The sequence below is a fragment of the Tamandua tetradactyla genome, chromosome 1 (assembly GCF_023851605.1).
Source record: "Tamandua tetradactyla isolate mTamTet1 chromosome 1, mTamTet1.pri, whole genome shotgun sequence".
Lineage (NCBI taxonomy): Eukaryota > Metazoa > Chordata > Mammalia > Pilosa > Myrmecophagidae > Tamandua > Tamandua tetradactyla.
Window position 1 is genome coordinate 75,836,821 of NC_135327.1, and position 21,755 is coordinate 75,858,575.

General features: G+C 37.0%; 1 long non-coding RNA gene across 1 annotated transcript; it reads right to left on the reverse strand.

Moving 5' to 3' along the window:
- Nucleotides 1–9,413: 9,413 nt before the first annotated feature.
- LOC143684903 (uncharacterized) lies at nucleotides 9,414–21,749 on the reverse strand. The gene is made up of 3 exons (XR_013176261.1): nucleotides 21,673–21,749; nucleotides 21,472–21,582; nucleotides 9,414–10,169 (listed from the first exon to the last, which is right to left on the reverse strand). It is a non-coding gene; the product is annotated as an uncharacterized LOC143684903 (long non-coding RNA).
- Between the last annotated feature and the right edge of the window lie 6 nt (nucleotides 21,750–21,755).

Consider the following 21,755-nt stretch of genomic DNA (forward strand, 5'->3'; position numbering starts at 1 on the left):
GAAAATAACAGATTTCTATAGGATTTTTAAAAAACCTACAAAACCCGACTCAAAATGAAAGAAAAGCCTTTGATTAAGGGCAGGTGTCCATGGTAGAGAGAGGCTTGCAAGTCCTCCACCCATAAAGAAATATAAAACTGTTCCAATTTGATGGAAGCAGTCCATTTAACACTCTGGAAATCAAAAAATTGTGGCTAATGAATGTACGAAGCCTGTGACTCCACTACTCTGAGGTTTCTTTCAGAGAGCAAAGAAGGCCTAAGCTAATCGTACACACTCACACTCAGGAAACCCTGAGAATGCACATATATGAAAGGGTATGTGAAGGGACACTACAAGGCTTGAAAGACCAGAACTTGCCACTTGCCACTCTCTCACAGATCCACTGGCAGAAGATAGAGGCCTCACTGGCTCTGAGGTATTTGAGGAAACCTTTGTCCAATCACTGGATGACCACTAAGCCAGGCTGACACTCCCGTAACCCCTAGGACACCAGAAGCAAGAAAAAATATATTACTGAGAAGATATATCAATGACTTCACATCAGGAGGGGCATAATCCTATGAACTTTAACTTATTAAGCTAAAACAAACACAAAATCACAAAACTTCTCATGTAAATGGCCTAAAATACCCAGTTTTCAGCAACAAAAATTATTAGATATGTAGAGAGAATTTGACCCTTATTTAGCAAAACAATTAGTAGCAGTCAATAGAAACTATTTCTAAGTGTCCCTAGATGTTGGATTTAATAATCAAAGACTTCAACGTTGCCTTTATAAATTAATTCAAGTAACTAATGGGAACTGTGTTTACAGAATTAAACTTTGATAAAACGAATCAACAAATAGAGATTCTCTGAAACAATATGGAAAATGTACTTGTCATGAAAATAACCAAAAGTAAATTCTAGAGTTACAGAGTGTAGTACCTGAAATGAAAAACTCACTATGGGGTCTAAGGAGCAGATTTAAGTTGGCAGAATGGAGAATCAGCAAAATTTAAGACATATTAAGAAAATCATCTCATCTACAGAACAGAGAGAAGAAAGATTGAAAAATAAATAAATAACAGAGCCTCAGACACCTGCAGAGAGATATCAAAGTAACCAAAATATATGTAGTGGGAGTCAGAGAAGGAAATGAGAGTAAAGGCCAGAAAATATTTGAAGAGTTAAATTCCCAAACCTTTTCAAATTTTATGAAAAACATTAATCTACAGATCAAAAACCTCACCGATCGCCAAGTAGTATATATAAAAAAAAATATGCACACCTAGAAACTTCATAGTCAAACTGTTGATACCCAAGAATCCTGAAAGCACTAAGAGATGACAAAACATTTCCTCTTATGGAAAGTGAGAAAACTAAAGGGTGACTTCTCATAGGAAACATTGAGGCAAGAGAAGAATGAATTGCATATTCAAGGTGCCGAAAGAAAAAAACATCCTGTCATTTTATACTAGGAAAAAAATTTCCTTCAAAACAAAGGCAAGAGTGATGTAAAAAAACATGGCAATGTAAGACATCCCCTGCAAAGCCTCCACTCAGAAATAACTAATAAAGGGGAAAATCTCACTTGCTTGGCATTATGAAGGATGATAGAGACTAGAGAAGAATTCACAAAGAATCAAAGCAAAGGAGCAAGAAACATCCCAAAAGGGTGAATCTTTGACTTGGACCTGCCAAACTGGGACCAACTCCTCGCAGGGTCCCCCACAATTTAAGAGTCACACAGTAGCAGCACAGCCCCAGGACATGCTGCCATAGATGCAGAGCCACTCACCAGAGCAAGTTAGAACTTCTCACATATCCAGACACAGAGAACCAAGGTCACAGAGACCTGGGGCAGAACCCAAGAAGTGGTTGAGCATTTGCATACAAGAGAGTCTCTAGGAAACAAAAGAGACCTGTAACAGAACAACTGTTTGCAGAAGATGCAGACCCCCAAGTGTGAGGCAAAGAGGCAGAGAAACTATAGTAAGAGGTATCTAGTAACCCCTCACCCCTGTGTCCTAGCAACATTGTCCCACTCTGGGGGTAGAAGGCATTGGGCTATGGGGTCTCTGGTGGGCAGGCAGCAGCAGAGTGAAAGGGCAACAGAGCTACATTCTCCCAAGAACAAGGTGGGACATTGTCTAGCACTGTTTCAGCTTTTGGTCAGTGAATTTGGACTGCTGGGACCTGCATTTTGAATTTAGCCTAGAGCTGCTAGGCCAAGCCTCCCTGTTGACAGCAGAAGGCTGCTGTCTGCTGGCAGGAGAAGAAAGTGCACCTCCGGGAAGGGGTCTAAAAGGCTTTTCAGAGATGAGAGCCATATGCAGGAAGACTAGGAAAGCACACCGTTGGGGGAATGGAATTACAGGCTTTTTTGTGTCTTTTTTTGAGCCCCTTCCTGGAGCCCTGTGGAACTAGTACGTGCTCTCTTCATGGGGATCTGGCCCATTCCTGATTGGGTAATACTGACCGTGTCAAGGGTCAAAGAAAAGTATTAACAATCAACAACAAAAGCTTTTCTCCTTTGACTGGGGCGTATCTTCCTTGTTTATATGGGCTTTTTATTTTTGCTGATATCTGGAAGTTTACTCTGAGGGTCGAGTCTCTTTCTTGTTGAAGGAGCAAATCAAAAAGTCAGATGAGATATAGAACTTGGAACAACTAATCAAAGTTATTAAAAATCATCTCTGAAACCAATTCAAGGAGATAGCTAAAGAGATAAAGGATATTAAGAAGATACTGGGTGAGCATAAAGAAGAATTTGGAAGCAAACAAAGAAAAATAACAGATCTTACGTGATTGAATGGCACAATAGAGTAAGTTAAAAATACCCTAGAGATAGACAAAAGCAAATCTGAAGAGACACAGGAAGTGATCAGCAAGCTAGAAGAAAGCATCTGAATTTGAACATACAAGAGCACAAAGAGAGAAACGAAAGATGAAAATTGATCAGTCTCAGAGAACTGTTTGACAACGTGGAGCACACAAACACTCATCACTGGTGTCCCAGTGGAGAAGAGAAGGGAAAATGGGAAAAAGAATATCTGAGGACATAATAGTTGATAATTTTGCAGCTCTTGTGGAAGGAATGGGATTATAAAAAAAATCACAAAGAAATCCATGTTCAAACAGTACAATGTACTCCAAACTGAATTAATCCAAATAGACCATCTCCAAGACACATATTAAACAAAATGTCAAATGACAAAGGTAAAGAGAGAATTCTGCAAGCAGCAAGAAAGAAGCAATTCAGTACATACAATGGGGACACTGGTTAGGTACATACGTATTTATGGTTGGTATTTTTTCTGGGTGGAATGCCTCGTTTGTTAATATATAATATCCTCATTTGACTCTTACAGGAGCTTTGCTCTATTTGTCTATTTTGTCTGATATTATTATAACTACTCCAGCTTTTTTGGGGGGGGGAGGCAGGTACAGTTTGCATATAATATTTTTTTCCAGACTTTCACTTTCAAACTATTTTTATCCTTGGGTTTGAGGAGAACTTCTTGCAGACATCATGTAGATGGCTCATTAAAAAAAAAAAAAAACTCAATCTATCAGTGTGTGTTTTTCAAATGGGAAATTTAATCCAGTAACATTCAGTGTTAGTACTGTAATGACAGTACCTACTTAAACATTTATCTTGGCTATAATATGTCATATCTCATTTTTGTCTCTCTTTTTACTCTTTTAGTTACCTCTGCTGATATTTTTCATTTCTATACTTTCCTCCAAGCATTTCTCCCCATCTTCTCCTTTCAGTCTGCAGAACTCCCTTTAGTATTTACCATAGGGTGGATGTCTTGTTAATGAAATCTCTCAGCTTCTGTTTATTTGTGAATACCTTCTTTCTTGATGATTTCTGATGAGAAATCAATGCTTAGTCTTATCCAGCATCCCTCGTATATAATATATATATATATATAAGGCAAACACTAGCAAAATTAATGAAAGGAGAAATAGGCATATATACATTAATAGTAAATGACTTCAATGCACTAGTAACATAAATAGATAGACCATCTAGACAGAGGATCAATAAGGAAAGAGAGAACTTGAATAATTTGATAAATGAACTAGACCTAACAGACGTGTGTGTGTGTGTATATATATATATATATATATATATATATACAGAACAGAACACCCCAAGGCAGCAAAATACGCATTCTTCTCAAGTGCTCATGGATCATTCTAGACCGCATGTTGGGTCACAAAACAGATCTTGATAAATTATAAAAGATTGAAATTATACAAAGCACTTTCTCTGATTATAACGGTATGAAGAGGGAAATCTAAATCAAGCAGAGGACTGGAAAATGCACAACTTTATGAAAGTTAAATAGCATATTATTGAACAATCAGTGATTCAGAAAAGAAATTATAAAAGAAATCAATAAATATCTCAAGACAAATTAAAATGAGAACACACCATATCAAAACTTATGAGATGCATTGAAAGTAGTGCTAGAAGAAAAATGTATAGCCCTAAACTCCTACACTGAAAAGAATGAAAGAGCTAAAATCAAATACCTAACTACCCACCTGGAAGAACCAGAAAAAGAATAGCAAACATCTCAAATCAAGCAGAAAGAAATAAATAACAAAGATAAGAGAAGAAATAAATGAAATTGAGAAAAAAACAAGCAATAGATTCAATAAAACCAAAAGCCAGCTTTTTGAGATCAATGAAACTGACAAACCCATAGTGAGACTGACAAGGAAAATAAGAAGATGCAAATGGATAAAATCAGTAATGAGAAGGTGAATATTACTACCGATACTACAGAAATAAAGAAGATCATAAGAGGTGTGTTTGTTTGCAGGCTGCCAGAATGCTTTATATCAGAACTGGAACAGCTTTAGAAAAGGGGAATTTAATAAGTTACAAGTTTACAGTTCTAAGGAAGTGAAAGTATCCAATTTAAGGTACCAACAAGAAGTTACCCTCACTCAAGAAAGGCGGATTTCTGAAACCTCTGTCATCTGGGAAGTCACGTGGCTGGTATCTGCTGGTCCTTTGCTCTTGGGTTCTATTGTTTTCAGCCTCTGTTCCTGTGGGGGTTCCCCACTTTGCTTTTCCAGGGCTGGCTTCCATCTCTTGGCTCCCCTTTGCTCTTTCCAGTTTTTGGCTTGCTTAATATCTCATGGTGACATCTGCTGGGCTCCAAGCATCTCCAAACATCCACGTCTCAGTTCTCCAAGTGCTGGCATCTGTGCCAGCTCTGCCCTGAAGTTTCTATCAGCTCTCTTTCTGTTGACTCTGTTGGTCCTGACTCTCTCCAAAATACTCCCTCTTTTAAATGATGCTGGTAAACTAATCAAGACCCACCTAAATGGGTGGAGTCATATCTCCATCTAATTAAAAGATCATGCCTACAATTGGGTGTGCCACATCTCCATAGAGTATAAAGTTTCCTACCTACAGTATTGAATCAGGGTTAAAAAAAATTGGTTCTCCCCAAAGGATTGGATCAGGATTAAAACATGGCTCTTCTGGGGTACATAAAACTCTCAAACCTGCACAAGCGGATACTATGAACAACTCTATTCCAAGATAATGGACAACTTAGATGAGATGGACAATTTTCTAGAAATATGCAAACAACCTACACTGACTCCATAAGAAACTGAAGACCTCAATTAAATAATTACAAGAGATTGAAATTGTCATAAAAACCCCTGAACAAGGAAAATCCCAGGACCAGATGTCTCCACAGGTGAATTATACTAATTATTCCAAGAAGAATTAATTGTCAATCCTGTTCAAACACTTCCAAAAAATTGAAGAGGAGGGAACACTCTACCTTACTCTCTGAAGTCAACACCACCCTAATACCAAAAACAGATAAAGATATTACAAAAAATAGGAAAACTGCAGACCAATTTCTCTAATGAACATAGATGAAAATATCCTCACAAATTACTTGCAAAATAATCCAATTAAACATTAAAATAAGTATACATTGTTTCAGTTTTCTAAAGCTGCTGGAATGCAATATACCAGTAATGAATTGGCTTTTGCAAAGGGGATTTATTAGGTTACAAACTTACAGTTCTATGATTATGAGAATGTCCAAATTAAGGCACCCAGAAAACAATACCTTGACTTTGAAGAAAGGCCACTGGCATCTTGAACATTTCTGTCAGCTAGGGAATCACATGACTGGTGTCTGCTGATCCTTGCTTCCAAGTTGTGCTGCTTCCAGCTTTTGATTCTAGTTGCTTTCTCTCTAAGCTTCTATGGGTCCTCACTTAGGTCCTCTGGAGAAAACTCTGGATTTCATCTCTTAGCTTAACATCTCCAAATGTCTGTGTCTGAGCTTTCTCTAAAAATGTTTCCCTCTTCAAGGATTCCAGTAGGCTGATTAAGACCCATCTTGAATGGATGGGCATATCTCCATGGAAACAACCTAATAAAAGTCCCCACCCAAAAATAGGTCTTCCCCCACAAGACTGGTTTAGAAGAACATGGCTTTTCTGGGGTTTCAAACCAGCACAAATACGATGATCAAGTGGGTTTAATCCCAGGTATGCAAGGGCTGGTCAACACAAGATAATCAATTAATGTAACATACCACATTAACAATTTGAAGGAGAAGAACCATGTGATCATCTTAATTTATGCAGAAAAGTCATTTTTTACAAAATCCAGCACTCTTTCTTGATAAAAGCACTTCAAAACATAGGAATAGAAGTAAACTTTATTAGCATGATAAAAAGCATATAAGAAAAACCCATAGCTAACATTGTATTCAATGGTGAAAGACTGAAAGCTTTCCCTTTAAGATTGGGAACAACATAGGGAGATGCACTGCCATGAACCATTATTCAATATTCTGCTAGAAATTCTAGCTAGAGCAATTAAGCAAGAAAAAGAAATAAACGTCATCCAAATCAGAAAGAAAGAATTGAAACTTCCACTGCTTTCAAATTATGTTTCTATACCTAGAAAGTCTCAAAGAATCTATTACAAAGCTACTAGACCTTATAAATGAGTACAGCAATGTGGCAGGATACAGGATTAGCATGCAAGAAATCAGTGCTATTTCTGCACACTAGTAATAAGCAAACGCAGGAGGAAATTGAGAAAAAGAAATCCATTTACAATAGCAACTAAAAAAATTAAATACCTAGAAATAAACTTAACCAAGGATAAAGGACCTGAATTCAGACAACTACAAAGCATTCAAAAGAAATCAAATAAAACCTAAATAGATGGAACAACATTCCATGTTCATGAATTGGAAGATTAAATATTGTTAAGCTGTCAATTCTACCCAAATTGATTTACAGAATTCACGCAATCCCAGTCAACATTTGAACAGCCTACTTTGCAGAATTGGAAAAGCTGATTGTCAAATTTATTTTGAAGCCCCAAATAGTCAAAAACATCTTGAAAAAGAAAAATGAAGTTGGCGGATTTTCACTTTCTGAATTTAGAGCATATTACAAATTTACAGAGGTTATAAATAGCAGGGCATTGGCGTAAAGTTAGAAATTTTGGCCAGTGGAATTGAATTGAGGGTTTACAAATAGGTCTTTACATCCACGGTCAACTGATATTTGACAAGACTGCCACGTCAACCCAATTGGGGCAGAGCAGTCTCTTCGACAAATGATGCTGGGAGAATTGGATATCTATACAAAAAATAATGAAAGAACACCTCTATCTCACACCTTATGCAAAAATGAATTCAAATTGGATCAAAGACTTAAATATAAAAGTCATGACCATAAAACTTTTAGAAGAAAATGTAGAGAAGCACCTTCAAGATCTGTAATAGGAGGTAGTTTCTTAGACCTTACACCCAAAACACAAGCACCTAAAGAAAAAATAAAGATGAATGGAACCTCCTCAAAATTAAATTGTTTGTTCTTCAAAGGACTTTGCCAAGAGGATGAAAGGCAGCCTACTCAATGAGAGAAAATATTTAGAAGACTCTTATCCAATATGAGTTTAATATCCTGTATATAGAGAGATATCTTACAACTCAATGATAAAAAGACAAACAACCCAATTTGTCAGTATATGAGATACATTGGGTTAATTTTCACTACTTAATCAAGAGCCTTAGATTCTGTTATAAGTTGACTTGCATCCCCAAAAAGATGTATTGAAGTCCTAATACCTGGTACCTATAAATGTGAAGTGGAAATAAGGTCTTTGCCGATGTAATTAGTTAAATTAGGATGGGGTTCCAACTGTGGTAGGAAAAGCCCTTAACCCAGCTGACTGGTGTCCTCAAAAGAACAGAGGGGACACAGAGAAAGAAACACACTGAGGAGAAGCCCATGTGAAATTGGAGTCAGAGAGTGGATTTATATAGCTACAATCATGGAACTCCAAAGATTGCCAGTCAACACTTGACTCCATGAATAGGAAAATAAGGATTCCACCTATAGAGCTTTGAGGGAGAGTGTAGCCCTCCCGACACCTTAATTGTGGTCTTCTAGCCTCCAGAATTAAGAAAGAATACTATTCTGTTGTCTTAAGTCATTAAGGTTTATGTTACTTTGTTATGGCAGCCTTAGGAAACTAACATAGATTCTTACACCCCATATGTCCTATAAAAATACCTAACTTTGCTCTAAAAGACAATGAGTTCCATATTGGCTCAAGACACTGATGTTGGGAAATAATGAACTGTTCTAACATTGTGTTGAGTGTTTTTCAATCAATTTTAATTGAACCACCTACACTTAGTATTAGTGCCCCTGAAAGGGCTATGACCTACAAGGTTACAGAAATCTTAATTAATAGTACTGCTCTATTGGTCTAATAAAATGATGCTCGTGGAGGTGTCATCTGCAATCAAACAGGAGTAATGAGCTCTCTAAATGTCTAGGTCATGCAAATTTGGAACTACCTGACACGGACATTTGTTCTCTGGCTCTCTAGGGTATATTAATCCAGGAAGAAGAGACCATAGAGTCAGATATTTAGTGAACCTATCAAAAATATAAATAGTAATTAGTGACAAATTTAAAATTTGAAAACAAAAACAGAAAACAAAAAACAACCAGTGAATGACAGCCTCTAAGATTTAAGCAGAAAACTACCCATTCCTAAAATCTTAGCCCTTTCAGAATCAATGTTGATTTCTTACTGCAGAATTTTGGTTGCTGACCCTGAAGGAAACATCTCCTGTCTTCATTTTATGTTTTATAATGGAAAGACAGAAGGAATTCTGTGTATTGCATCCGTGTTTTCCCAATTGGTGGGAAAAAAATTGAAGGGAGAAATTTTGCAACTGATAACAACTCTGCATACAAGATCATGTAAGAAAGTGAACATATAAACATAGTAAACTCAATGGTAATGCATAGCACATAGACATTAAATAAAATAATAATTAAATAGAATAATTTATTTAAATTTTGGCAAAGGGAGGAAATTAAAACTGAGATCTTGTCTGTTACTGTCTCATTATGTCTTGAGGAATTTTACATACTTGCCATGTTCTGCTATCTTCCTTGGGCCAGCCTCACCATGCACCAAGTAAGAAAGAAAAAGTTATTGAATATTATCCTGTTAAGGGGCCTTTCATTTATCCATTGCTACATAAAAAACAAAACTTAGTGGGGGTAAATCAACAATGATTGATCATTTCTTGCAACCCAGTGGGGTTAGTTGTGATTAGGCCAGATATTTTTCTGCTCCATGTGGAATTTCTGATGTCATACATAGAGCTGCAATTAGCTGAGAGCTCAGTGGAAGCTAGGGCTTCCAGGAAGACATTGCAAACTGCAAGATTTTTCTCTATGTGGTCTGTGGTTGTTCAGTAGTTTAACTCAAATTTCTTTACATGGCAGTCAGTTTACATGGCGACTGCCATTGAAGAGAGAACAATGAAAGAGGGCAAACTTCAACTCACAGACAGCTATCAGTATTCTGCTTGCATTATTCTTGCGAATGCTTAATTGGCCAAAGTAAGTTTCATGGCCAAGCCGAAGGTCAAGATGAGTATGAACCATCCAAGGGCATCAATATGGGGAAGTATGGTTCTTTGAAAGTCACCAGTATAATAGACTACCCCAAAGAGAGAAAAATGGCCTGATTGTATGTATCATTTGACAAGGACAAACTTCTTTTCCTCAATTCCTCTTCTTTTGGGAGAGGTGCCTCTGCTTGAATTTTGGAAATGGTTCAGAAAGACAGATCTCACCTGCAAGGAGAAAGAAAATAATGTGGGCATATCTAATTAGATAGTGTTGATATTTTAAACATAAAACAATTGGAGTATGTAAAAAATGCAAATTACTTTCTACTGATATGTGCCTTGTAGCATTTGATCTTTCCCTTACAGATTTATAGGAATAAATAAAAGGGAGTATTAATTATCTTGTGATTTTGCAAGGAAATAGGATTTCCCCTGATATTTGGCTAATAATCTCTGCAGTAGATAGAATAATGCCCCCCACTCCTTCCTGAGGAAGGTCCACATCCTAATCTCAGGAACCTGATATGTTATTTTACATTGCAGATGAGGTTAAATTAAGAATCTTGACTTGGAAATATTATCCTGGATTATCATGGTGAACCCAGTGTAATCATATGGGTCCTTTTAAGGGCAATGAGGAGACAGGAGAATCTGATAAAGGAGAAGGAGATGCAACAATGAAAACAGAGGTCAAAAAGGAAATTGCTGGCTTTGAAGATAGAGAAATGAACCAAAAAAAAAAAAAATGCTGGCAGTCTCTAGAGGCTAGAAGGGTAAGGATGCTGATCTTCCTCTATACCTAGAAGGAACTACCGTAGCCTAGTGAAACTAATTTTGGACTTCTGACCTTCATAATTATAAGTAAATAAATTCTGTAGTTTTAAGCTACTAAATTTGCTATAATTTGTTACAGCAGCAATAGAAACCTAATACAATCCCCTTGAAGCAGTAATTTTAATGATAATCTGGATCTAGGCATAGATAGTTACTGAGTTGGAAACAGTATTGAAGAAATTATCCAGTGTGTAGCTCAAAAAAAAATAAAAGAAATGATGGAAAATAGGAAACACAACGAAGGGATGTGGAGGAGAAGTCGACATCTTCATCACAAGTCTCATGAGAAATCCAGCAGTAGGGACTTGAGAGGATGGCAGAAAAGCAATATGTGAAATGATAATATGTGAGAAATTGAAAGTACCCAAGAATCAAAGATACCTGGTTATAACATCACAAAAGTATAGAAAAATAAGGATGAGAAAAGCATCTTACGAGACCAGGAAAAATAGCAACTATGAATGAGGTATAATTAGGCCAATGGTAGATTTCTAAACAGCAAAAAGAAGGGCTCCTGGAAAATTTTAAAAATATGTTCAAATTAATGAAAGAAGATTGCAATCAACCTAATACTTCATATTCAACCAAACTATGACTTAAATAAAACTTAAAAGGTAGTTACATATATATACATATAAAGTTATATAACTTTATATGTATATATATAAAGGTGTATATTATTGATAAAAAATTATTAAAGGAAATAATTTGGTAAGAAGTAAATTCAAAAGAAGCAATAGAATTTAAAATTAATGTAGATTTTGATAAAATATGTTAATAAAAGTAATTGTTGAATAAATGAAAAGAAAACTTAAAGTACCTGAATTCCTTATATTAAAATATATGTAAACTAACATTAACTCTATATAAAAGATGGTAGAGTTAGGAGAAGGACAAATCATGTTGACCTTGTTGTCTTATTTGAGAGATGTATGGTTTTATGCATATCTTTAGCCCTTACTAAAATATAAAATATGTATCTCATGCTAGCTTGATAAGTAGCATTTGAAACCATTTTAGGACATGATTATTAACCAGTGGTCTGTGGCAACAGTTTATCTCTCTATGAAAAAAAGGAAAAATCTAGACTCTTGCCATATGCTTTATACAAAGAAAAAAAAAGATCCAGATGGGTCAAACCTGTTCATCCAGTAAATATTTGCTGAATATCACCTGTATGCCAGACACTTTATTGTAATTGGAGATGCATGATTTGCTATCATGTGTTATAGAGTTTGAAAGTGAAATACATATACTAATATAATATAATACAATGCATTATAATAGGATGATATTATACTATAATTATACCATGATAATAGATCATGGCAATGCTGTGAAGAAAAATAAAGCAAGTTTAAATGCTAAGAAGTGTGGGAATATATTATTTTAGACAGGGTGTTTCAAGAATATACTTTCTGGGCGGTGACATTTGCCACCAGAATGAAGTAATGGAAAGAATCATGAAGTGACTGAGAGAAAGGTATTCCAGGAGGAAGTAGAATTTCAGAATTCCTGAAGTGGGAATAAACTTGAAATGTTCAGTAGAAGCCAGGGAGTCAATATGGCAGAGTGAGGTGGGTAAGGAGAACTGTGAAAGGGATGAGGTTGGACTCAGGAGAGTACTGGGCCACACGGGCTCCCATTGAAGAAGGTGGCATTATGCAAGTGTAACCAGATGCCTGTAGGGTTTTGAGCACGGGAGTGATGTGCTAGGGTGGGATTTTGCTTTGCTCACCCAGTGAGCATATCACTTTGCTTGTCTTGCCTCGATCCTGGCTTTATGCGGGAGTCTCTAATCAGACCCACTCCTTCTGCAAGACTTAGATTCTTCTTCAGCCACACTCCAGACCAGTTCAATTCCAAACTCCAGAATTTGGGTAAAGGGAAGAGAGCTTCTAATAAACAATGACTTTGTCAAAACTTCCCTCTAGGTATATACGCTCAGTATGTTTTTCTTATTTCCCCAAGTTTTCTTATTTTATTATCATCTAAGTCATATCTTTAAAAACATCGGTGCAGTTATTTTTCATCAATGGAATGCTGGACAGGCTGAGAAAAACCTCAAAATCAACTTTTAGATTTTTTTTCATTCAATGAGCAAATGAGTTCTGTCATAAGTATTGACTATTCTCTCATTATTACTTTCATTTCACTGTGGATTAGAACTTACCTTTAGAAAGATTTTCTCATATTTGCTTAATTCTTTCCGGTCTTGTTGTGAATTATTCAATTTTCTTTTGTAACATAAAACATCTACATCTTGGAAAATTTCTTGTTTTCAAAATTGATTAAGTAATAGGTTACCAGGGGACAGGGTATGGCTAGGGGATAGGAAGTGAAGGCTTAGACTGTACACAATTTCTATTTAGAATGGTGGAATAGGAGTGATGTTTTGGTCATGGATGGTGTTGATTGTAGCACAACATTGTAAAAGCAATTAGCAACACTGATGAGTGTGTACGTGTGTACGCACATATACATATATATGAATTTGAGTATGGTTAAAAAGGGAAATGTTAGGTCATATATACAGTAATAGAAAATATATTTTTAAAAAATCCATAGAACTTTACCACACAGTGAACCCCAATTTAAACCACAAACAATAGTTAATACTGCAATTATTAAAATGTACTTTCAACAAATGTAACGAATGTACCACACTAATGCAAGGTGATAAAGTATATAGTATATGGAGTCTGGTATTTTATGATTTTATTTATGATTTCTAATAAAGAAGTCTAACTATAAGTCATTGGATTAGAAAAGTGAGAACCAGTGGTAAATGGGATAGACTGCAGCCCTTTTCCTTACTGTCTAAGAGCCCAAATGTGCATTGACTGTTAAAGAGAGTAATTGTAGTGGATCTTGGCAAGGGGTTCGAGGAATCTGCCTTGAACTGGCGGTTGAAGAAGGGCTTACGTGAGGATGTGAGTGATGGGATGCCAAATTGTAAAGAAAAACTAAAGAACACCAAGTAAAATTAGGGCTGAATACCTGAATACCAGTGTGTTAGTTAGGGTTCTCTAGAGAAACAGAATCAACAGGGAACACTTGCAAATATAAAATTTATAAAAGTGTCTCACATGACCGCAGGAACGCAGAGTCCAAATCCACAGGGCAGGCTGTGAAGCCGACGACTCCGATGGAGGGTCTGGATGAACTCCGCAGGAGAGGCTCACTAGCCGAAGTAAGAATGGGGCCTGTCTCGTCTGAGTTCTCCTTAAAAGGCTTCCCGTGATTAGATTTAACATCACTTATTGTAGAAGACACTCCCCTTTGACTGTGGATGCAGCTGACATGATCATGACCTAATCCTATGAAATGTCCTCATTGCAAAGGACAGGCCAGTACTTGCCCAATCAGATAAACAGCTACCACAACTTGGCCAAGTTGACACATGTACCTAACCATGACAACCAGGGATATGTAAGGAACTGCAACACAGCTAGTTGACTGTATCAAAGAGAACTGTGGATGTGAGGTGCAGTGTTCAGGACTGGGCAGTTCTACCAATAATGCAAGAGATGTAAAAATAGGGTTGTGATGTTAATCACAAAAGTAATACAGTTTTGATAGCTGTGGAAATATTTGTATCTGAATATTGAAATAAATAAAATCTAAATTTCTAATCTGTTTTAAAACAAATGGAATAAATAATTCAAGTGTAAACTTGTGTTTTTTTATTTTTTAAATAACTTCAAAAACAATGTTTTTTTTCAAAAAACAATATTTTTTTTCAAAAACAATGATTGACACCACTGAAGATGGATATTTACTTCTAAATTTTAACATATTTCATAACAAGGTATGTTATAGAAAAATGAATGTCCTGATTTGGTCTTTTATTTAGTCTTTGTATCTTTGTTAGCTATCATTCCAGGTAAGATAGCCATTGGAGAAAAATTACCAAATTGAAATAATCAGCCTAGTTTATATCACTAAATGTTAAACTATTATTTTTCACCTTAAAAATGGGTCATGGTTGATCACATTATTGCCAATAAAATAATATTGAATAAAATTCCATTAAATAATATTTTAGTGTCACAAGAGTGTTTATACCATTATCAAATTGTAAAAAATAAATTGAAATATACTATTGTTGTTGTAGTTTGCATATTTTTATCATTTACATAATGCATTGTGGAAGTGGTGCATGTATAATATGTATGCATATCTTGTATGTATACACATACACACATTTCTATCTCTCCATATTTATGCATGTACATGATGCATGGAGAAATAAGTTTGATGGAGTTTAATTATAATGCATAAAAACATACTATAATAAACAGAACCCACTAAACTAGGGCAGTAATATTCTCTGTGGGAGTAACTGAAGATGAGTCTCCTTCGCCTTTCACAGTTCCAGGGACTTTGGGAAGCGTCCCTCTCCTCTGGATTGTAACTCTCATGGCCATGGCAGAGCTTTTAATGTGTTTCACTTCACCTGGCTCTCTGCAGGAGCAATGCCAAGGACTCAATTTTGCCCCCCAGCCATATGTTTCAGTATGTCTCTATTGCTGCTGAAGCCAAACTCTGATGTGCTTCATAAATTTTTGGATGAACTTGCAGAATGTGAATTCAAAAATTAATGAGCATGGATTAACACTCTCCCTGGGCAGTCTTTGTTTATATGCTTAATACATTAGACCTATGACCCATTCAAATCATTTTCATTGCATTATTGCAAACCTATGATCCAGACAGGTGCAGTGCAATTGGATAATGTACCATAATAAATAACACCATAGTCCTAACAGCTTCATTTCACTGGTTTAAAATATAGGAAACTCTTGGGCTATGTATAAATAGAAGCTGACCAAATTTTACTCAGGAAAATGATATGAGACAGTAGAAAACATTTCACTCTGATAAATAATATTAGAAATTATATTGAAAGTGATTAAGTCATGCAGGAATTATGTAAAGTAAGGCAAATTAAAATTTGACAGCTTTACTATTTTAAATTAATAATGAAACAAAATGTAAAGAAAGAGAGTAAGCAAACTTTGTAAATGGGGATTCCATATGACAAATCTTTTTCTTTGTTTCTGTGGCTTGTTTGTGTGTGTGTGTGTGTGTGTTTGTGTGTGTGTATAGGGCTGGGTGGAGGAGCAAAAAATATGCACACACTTGCTGTGGTAGTTAGATTCAGTTGTCAACTTAGCCAGGTGAAGGCACCTAATTCTGTTGCTGTGGACATGAACCAATGGTATGTGAACCTCATCTGTTGCTGATTACATCTGCAGTTGCAGCATTCATGCCTGCTGCAATGAATGACATTTGACTTAATTGGCTGGTGCTTAAATGAGAGAGCACAATGTAGCACAGCAAAAAAGCAACTCAGCATACCTCATCTCAGCACTCACAGCTCAGCCCAGGCCTTTGGAGATGCAGAAAGAAGTCACCCCAGGGAAAGTTGTTGGAACCTAGAGGCCTGGAGAGAAAGCCAGCAGAGACCATCCTGTGCCTTCCCACATAAGAAAGAACCTCAGATGAAAGTTAGCTGCCTTTCCTCTGAAGAACTAACAAAATAAATCCCCTTTTATTAAAAGTCAATCCATCTCTGGTGTGTTGCATTCCAGCAGCTAGCAAACTAGAACACTTGCAGAGTGAGAAAATTTGGAAAAGGCCTGCCTTAGTTTCTCAGCTACTAAAGCAAACACTGGTTTGGCTTAAATGCACTGGTTTGGCTTAAATAATAACAATGCATTGGCTCACAGATTTTGAGGCTAGGAAAAGTTCCCAATGGAGGCATTAACAAGGTAATGTTTTGTCTCCAAATACTGTATTCTTCAGGGTTCCACTGCAAGGGAAATAGAACTGAAAGAGCAGTTCCCTTCTTTCAGTTCTGGCTGCTGCCTATGGCTTCTCTCTTTCATGTACAATTTCCTTTATGTATAAGGACTTCAGCTATACTGGATTAAGGCCCACCTTCATTCAGTTTGGGCATACCTTAACTAACAATATCTTCAAAGCTCCTGTTTATGAATAGGTTCCTACTCACAGGACGAGGGTTTGGGAACTGAAGATGCGTTTTGTGTAGAACATGATCCTTTCCCCAGCAGGGAACATACCTGGACCCAACAATTAAAGTGAGTACTGAATAATTGTCTAATACATGCCAGGGGAATTGGTCTACTGTATAGGCCATATCTAAGTCTAGCAAAAAAACAATGAGCCCTCAACTGTCTATTTGGTTTCTTACATCTCTATTTACAGGAAATCTGCATAAGTCTTCAATTTCTTCCAGAATCTGTTGTAATTTATAGTTTATTTGAATTTAACAGGATCATTTTTCAAGGTCCCTAAGAATTTATTCATAAACAAAGAGTTGAGCAGTCAGAGTCAAAGAGTGATGAGTAATAAAATAACGCTCACTTGTATGAGATATAACGCTAACATCCTTGACCTTGTCCTGTACAATATTTTTACATGGGCAGGCACTGGGAATTGAACCCGGTTCCTCGGGCATGGCAGGCAAGCACTCTTACCTGCTGAGCCACCAAGGCCCGCCTGTACAATATTTTTGTCAACTCATAAATGGCATATGATGCTTTCTTATCCAACTTATAGGAGGATCAATTGGAATACAGAGGTAATGTGTCCAATCAAAATATCCAAAACAGTGTGGAATAATGGCCACAGTGAGTGAGTTTTGATTTTAAACTGAATACAACTCTGCCACCCCCAAAATAACCCACTACACAACTGTAAATACTGTCCAAATTGCATAAGCAGAAAATAGGGAAATAAGAGAAAAGAACTAAGAGTGCAACAGAAATCATTTAAGCTATTATTTTCTCAGAGAACTTCCTGATCTTACATTGCATTAATTTTCTCAAAAATTTAATAAAAAGTGATCATTATCCACTTACCACAAGGCTTCTAAGAAAAGGTTGAAAAAAGGCAATACAGATAAATAATATATTCAATACAGGATTTCAACCATTATTAGAAATGTCTAAATAGTTATTATAATTAGACCTGTATTATTTAAATTCCTCTTTATTTTTAGGAAATTTTGCTATCATATGTGCATTTGTCTGATGTTATTGATATCACTCATCCTCTAGTTTGGTGTCCAGGGAGCATGATCTTTAAATAACTCATTTATGTGTTTTTGATAACAACTGGTGGTTTTGTAAATAAGACATTTATAATTGGAAACATTAGAAACTTGAAAGAAAAGCTTCTATGTAAGACTGAGTATTCCTATTTATTTCTCACATGTATGACACTCTAAAATGAGGAAACAATTCTGAGTTATCTATTTTAAGATGCCACCATGCAGGGGCCAGTGGCCAAGAGGGCCAAGAGGAAGGAGGGACCCTGAAGGTCAAGGGCCTGTAGGGGCGATGCCTGCAACCCTCCATTACCAAGGGCAGCACCTGCAGAAATGAAGACTGCGTGGGCAGACACATCTGGTCCCACTGGGCTAGTCCTTCCAGGCCCATGTCCAATAGAACAGGTGACAGAGAACATTACCTTTCTTGTTTCTGACCATGAGTGGGTGAGAGGGGGCCATCCAGAGTTTGACCATGAAGTATGGAGTTGACTGTGCTCCCTTCACAGATGCTCTTTGCCAGGTTAAGGAATTTCCCTTATATTCCTATAACCTTGACCAATTTTATCCCAAAAGGGTGTAGGATTTTCTTAAGTATTATTTATTCACCTGTTGAGAATTTGGTTTACAACAACTTTTAAAGAAAGAAAACAAAATAAAAAACAAAAAAGGTCTCTTCTCTCCTCTGTCATTAGTGTCTACTTCAATGCTTTGTCTCTCTACTGCAAAGGTGTTCAACAATGTCTCTTAAAAGATGGAAGACCTAACTGGGACCATGGCCGTGAATATCCTTCCTCAACAGCCAGGTGGTTCCAGTCCCAGAAGGATAGATATGGTGAGATGTATTAGAGGTGGGTCTGGATTAATGTGGAATTCCACAGGGTTCAGGGATTTGGGTCCAAAGTTGTGCTTGTTTTTAGCATCTGCTCCTGCCTCCCCCTCTGTCAGATCAGCTTCCTCCATGGTCACCACCTCTTGGTGCTCAGTGGCTTGAGCTGCTGTAGGAATCAGGTGGAGGAAAGTACCCCCTTTCCAAAGAAGGGGGAAACTCTCTTTATTGTCTGCCAATACAATCACGACCACTTGAGCAGAGGTCACTTCGGCTCCTTGAGTAACTGTCTCGACTTCCACCATATCCACAAGGATAATATCGACAGGACGGTAGCCATCTCTATCACTCTAGCTTCTTGATGGATAGTCATCATGTGAACTGGAATGACCATAACCATACGGGGAAAATTAAGGGGAAAAAATAAGAGAGCAAGGGAAGAAGTCTAGCAAATGAAGAAAACTGAAGGAAGAAGTCTGGAGGAACACTGAAGAGGAATGTGGGATGGTGCTCTGTACCATGGCCTTTGAGAGGCAGTTAAAATGCTGAAAGAGGGGTGTACAAGGACCCCTGAGCCTTTCTCAAAAGCATCCTCTGCATCCACCTTAATTCTTAAATTACCTTGTGCAGGGGAGAAAGCCTGAGCCCTTTGACAAACTGGCTGAAAGAGGAGACTGCTGAGGACACCTACAAGATCTACCTGCCATCTCTCTCATTCCTTTGATTCCTGAAAGCCCCTTGGAGGAGCTAGAGGAGTGAAAGGAATTCTGGTCTCCTTGTGAAGTGTCCCACTCACGTTCTGTTGTTTTGCATCAAGGCCACTTTTGGTTCTGTCGCTCATCGCTCTCCTTCCTCTGCACTATCTTGCCCATGAATCTTGGACTTGAGCATCACCCTCAGTGACTTCACATATAGTTTTCATTACTTCACCAGAGAACCACCCTGACAGACAGTCGCTCATGGAACCCAGGCAGCTGGAACACACTGCCTCAGAGAAAAGGGGCAGCAAAGAAAAAGGCTCTCTTTCATCCCAGCTCAGGCACCAAAAAGAAATTCCTGAGTCAGGAAACCTGTGATATTTTCAAAGTTGCCTGGACACATTTTTAAAACATTTTTTATTGTGAAATATATATACAAAAAATCAATAAATTTCAAAGTACATTTTAATGAGTAGTTTTAGAACAAATTTCAAAGTTTGGTATGGGTTACAATTCCACCATTTCAGAAGTTTCCTTCTAGTTGCTCTAAGACACTGGAAACTAAAAAAAAAAGAAATATCAATATAATGATTCATGCTCATTTGTTAAATCCTATCTGTTCTGATACAACTCCTCCTTCTCCTTTGCCTGGATGTACTTTAAAAGCTCAACCTCTCCTTCCAGAAAGAAAATGACAATGGGTTTGCATCACAGGTACATTTACCCATTAGCAAAACAACACACAGAACCTATCTTAAAAAAAAAAAAGAGAACACGAATAAAAACAAGAAAGGCTTGCCTTTCGGAAGAGAGAACTACAAATTGGAGCTGGGGGAAAAAGGGTGGTGGGGCTGGGTTAGGTATGAAAGAACACAGATAAAATCAAAGCTTGCCTTTCTGAAGAGAGAACTCCAGACTGGAGCTGGAGGAAAAAAAGGTGGTGGGGTATTAAAAATATCTTAAGAGGGTGCATGTTGGAAGTCCCTCAAATTCCATTTTGTGAAATCAAGTGTCCATTTGTGGTATTGGAGAGGCCATGTTAAATGAGATGTAGTCTTTGATCCTTAGTCAAATGATTCCTTATCTCATGGAAAGGGGAGAGAGTCACTGGAAGGCTCAGAAACTCCCCCAAGTAGGGAATTGCTTGTTCTTTGCATTCACTTGTTTATTTTTGTGTTCCTTGAACTTTAGTGTGTACTGAACAAAATAGGTGTTCATTAAAGATGTTACCTCAATAAGTAACTAAAGCAATAAGGGGCTTTGTTTGCTTGTTTGTTCATTTTGTTTGTTTGTTTTGCATGAGCAGGCACTGGGAAACAAAAATGGGTCTCTGGCATGGCAGTGAGAATTCTGCCTGCTGAGCCACTGTCGCCTGCCCAGCAATACTGTTTTAAGATAACAACAAAAGACTTCCTTATGGTTGGGTCTGTGGCACAATGGACAGTGCATTGGACTTCTAAGCTTCTCAAAAGAGATTCAAAGGTTGCAGTTCAAGTTCTGCTGGATGTGCAGGTGTTCTTTGTCATTGAGTGAGGAAATGTCTCCATTCCTAAGAATAATGTCTCTGTCCTACCAATAATTTCTCCATTTCCTAGGAGATCGGCCTTTCCTTCACAATCCAATAATACCCTGACAATGATTCTTCATTCTGGGGAATCTGGTATTTTCTCCATTCTCCAGGAATTTACTGTCCCTACAGGTCTCAGTGAGCTTTTGAAGCACTTCTTCAGACATATGCCCCCTTGTTGAGTTGACTGATGATGATATAAAATGCAAGAGAGAGAACAGACACAATAAAAGTTGAATATCAAAATGAAAAGAAAAAAAAGATGACACAGAGAAAATGTTTTCATCTTGATTTTCTGAAGAAGATATCAATCTTTTCTAATGTTTGGCTGAATATCAAACCATATGGAATTTCCTTTAATCAGCAACATAAAATAATTGCTTTTGAAGTTTTATTATAAAAGAAAACATCAACATTGCTTACACTTTTTTTTTGTATGATGGCAGGAGAAGTATATTTTCTATTATTGTGTAAATTAAACCACAAACTCATTGGGCCAAAGCACTTACTTATTATCTCACCATTTCTGTAGTTCAGAAGTTCTGACATAGTGTGGCTGGACCTTCTGCTCAAAGTTTCACAGGTTAAGTCAAGGTGTCTTCACATTTGTGTTCTCATCTGGGTCTCTAGGACTCATTTTTGGAAAAAAAGAAAAACAACAACATATGTGAAGTTTCCATATAAATAAAGCATGAATGAAAGAAGAAATGAAACACCAATACCTATTAAAATACATCCTGAAGCCAGAGTGGATGGAGGTAGCCTTTTGTAAGAAGGCAAAAAATCATGGATAATAGCATAAGGC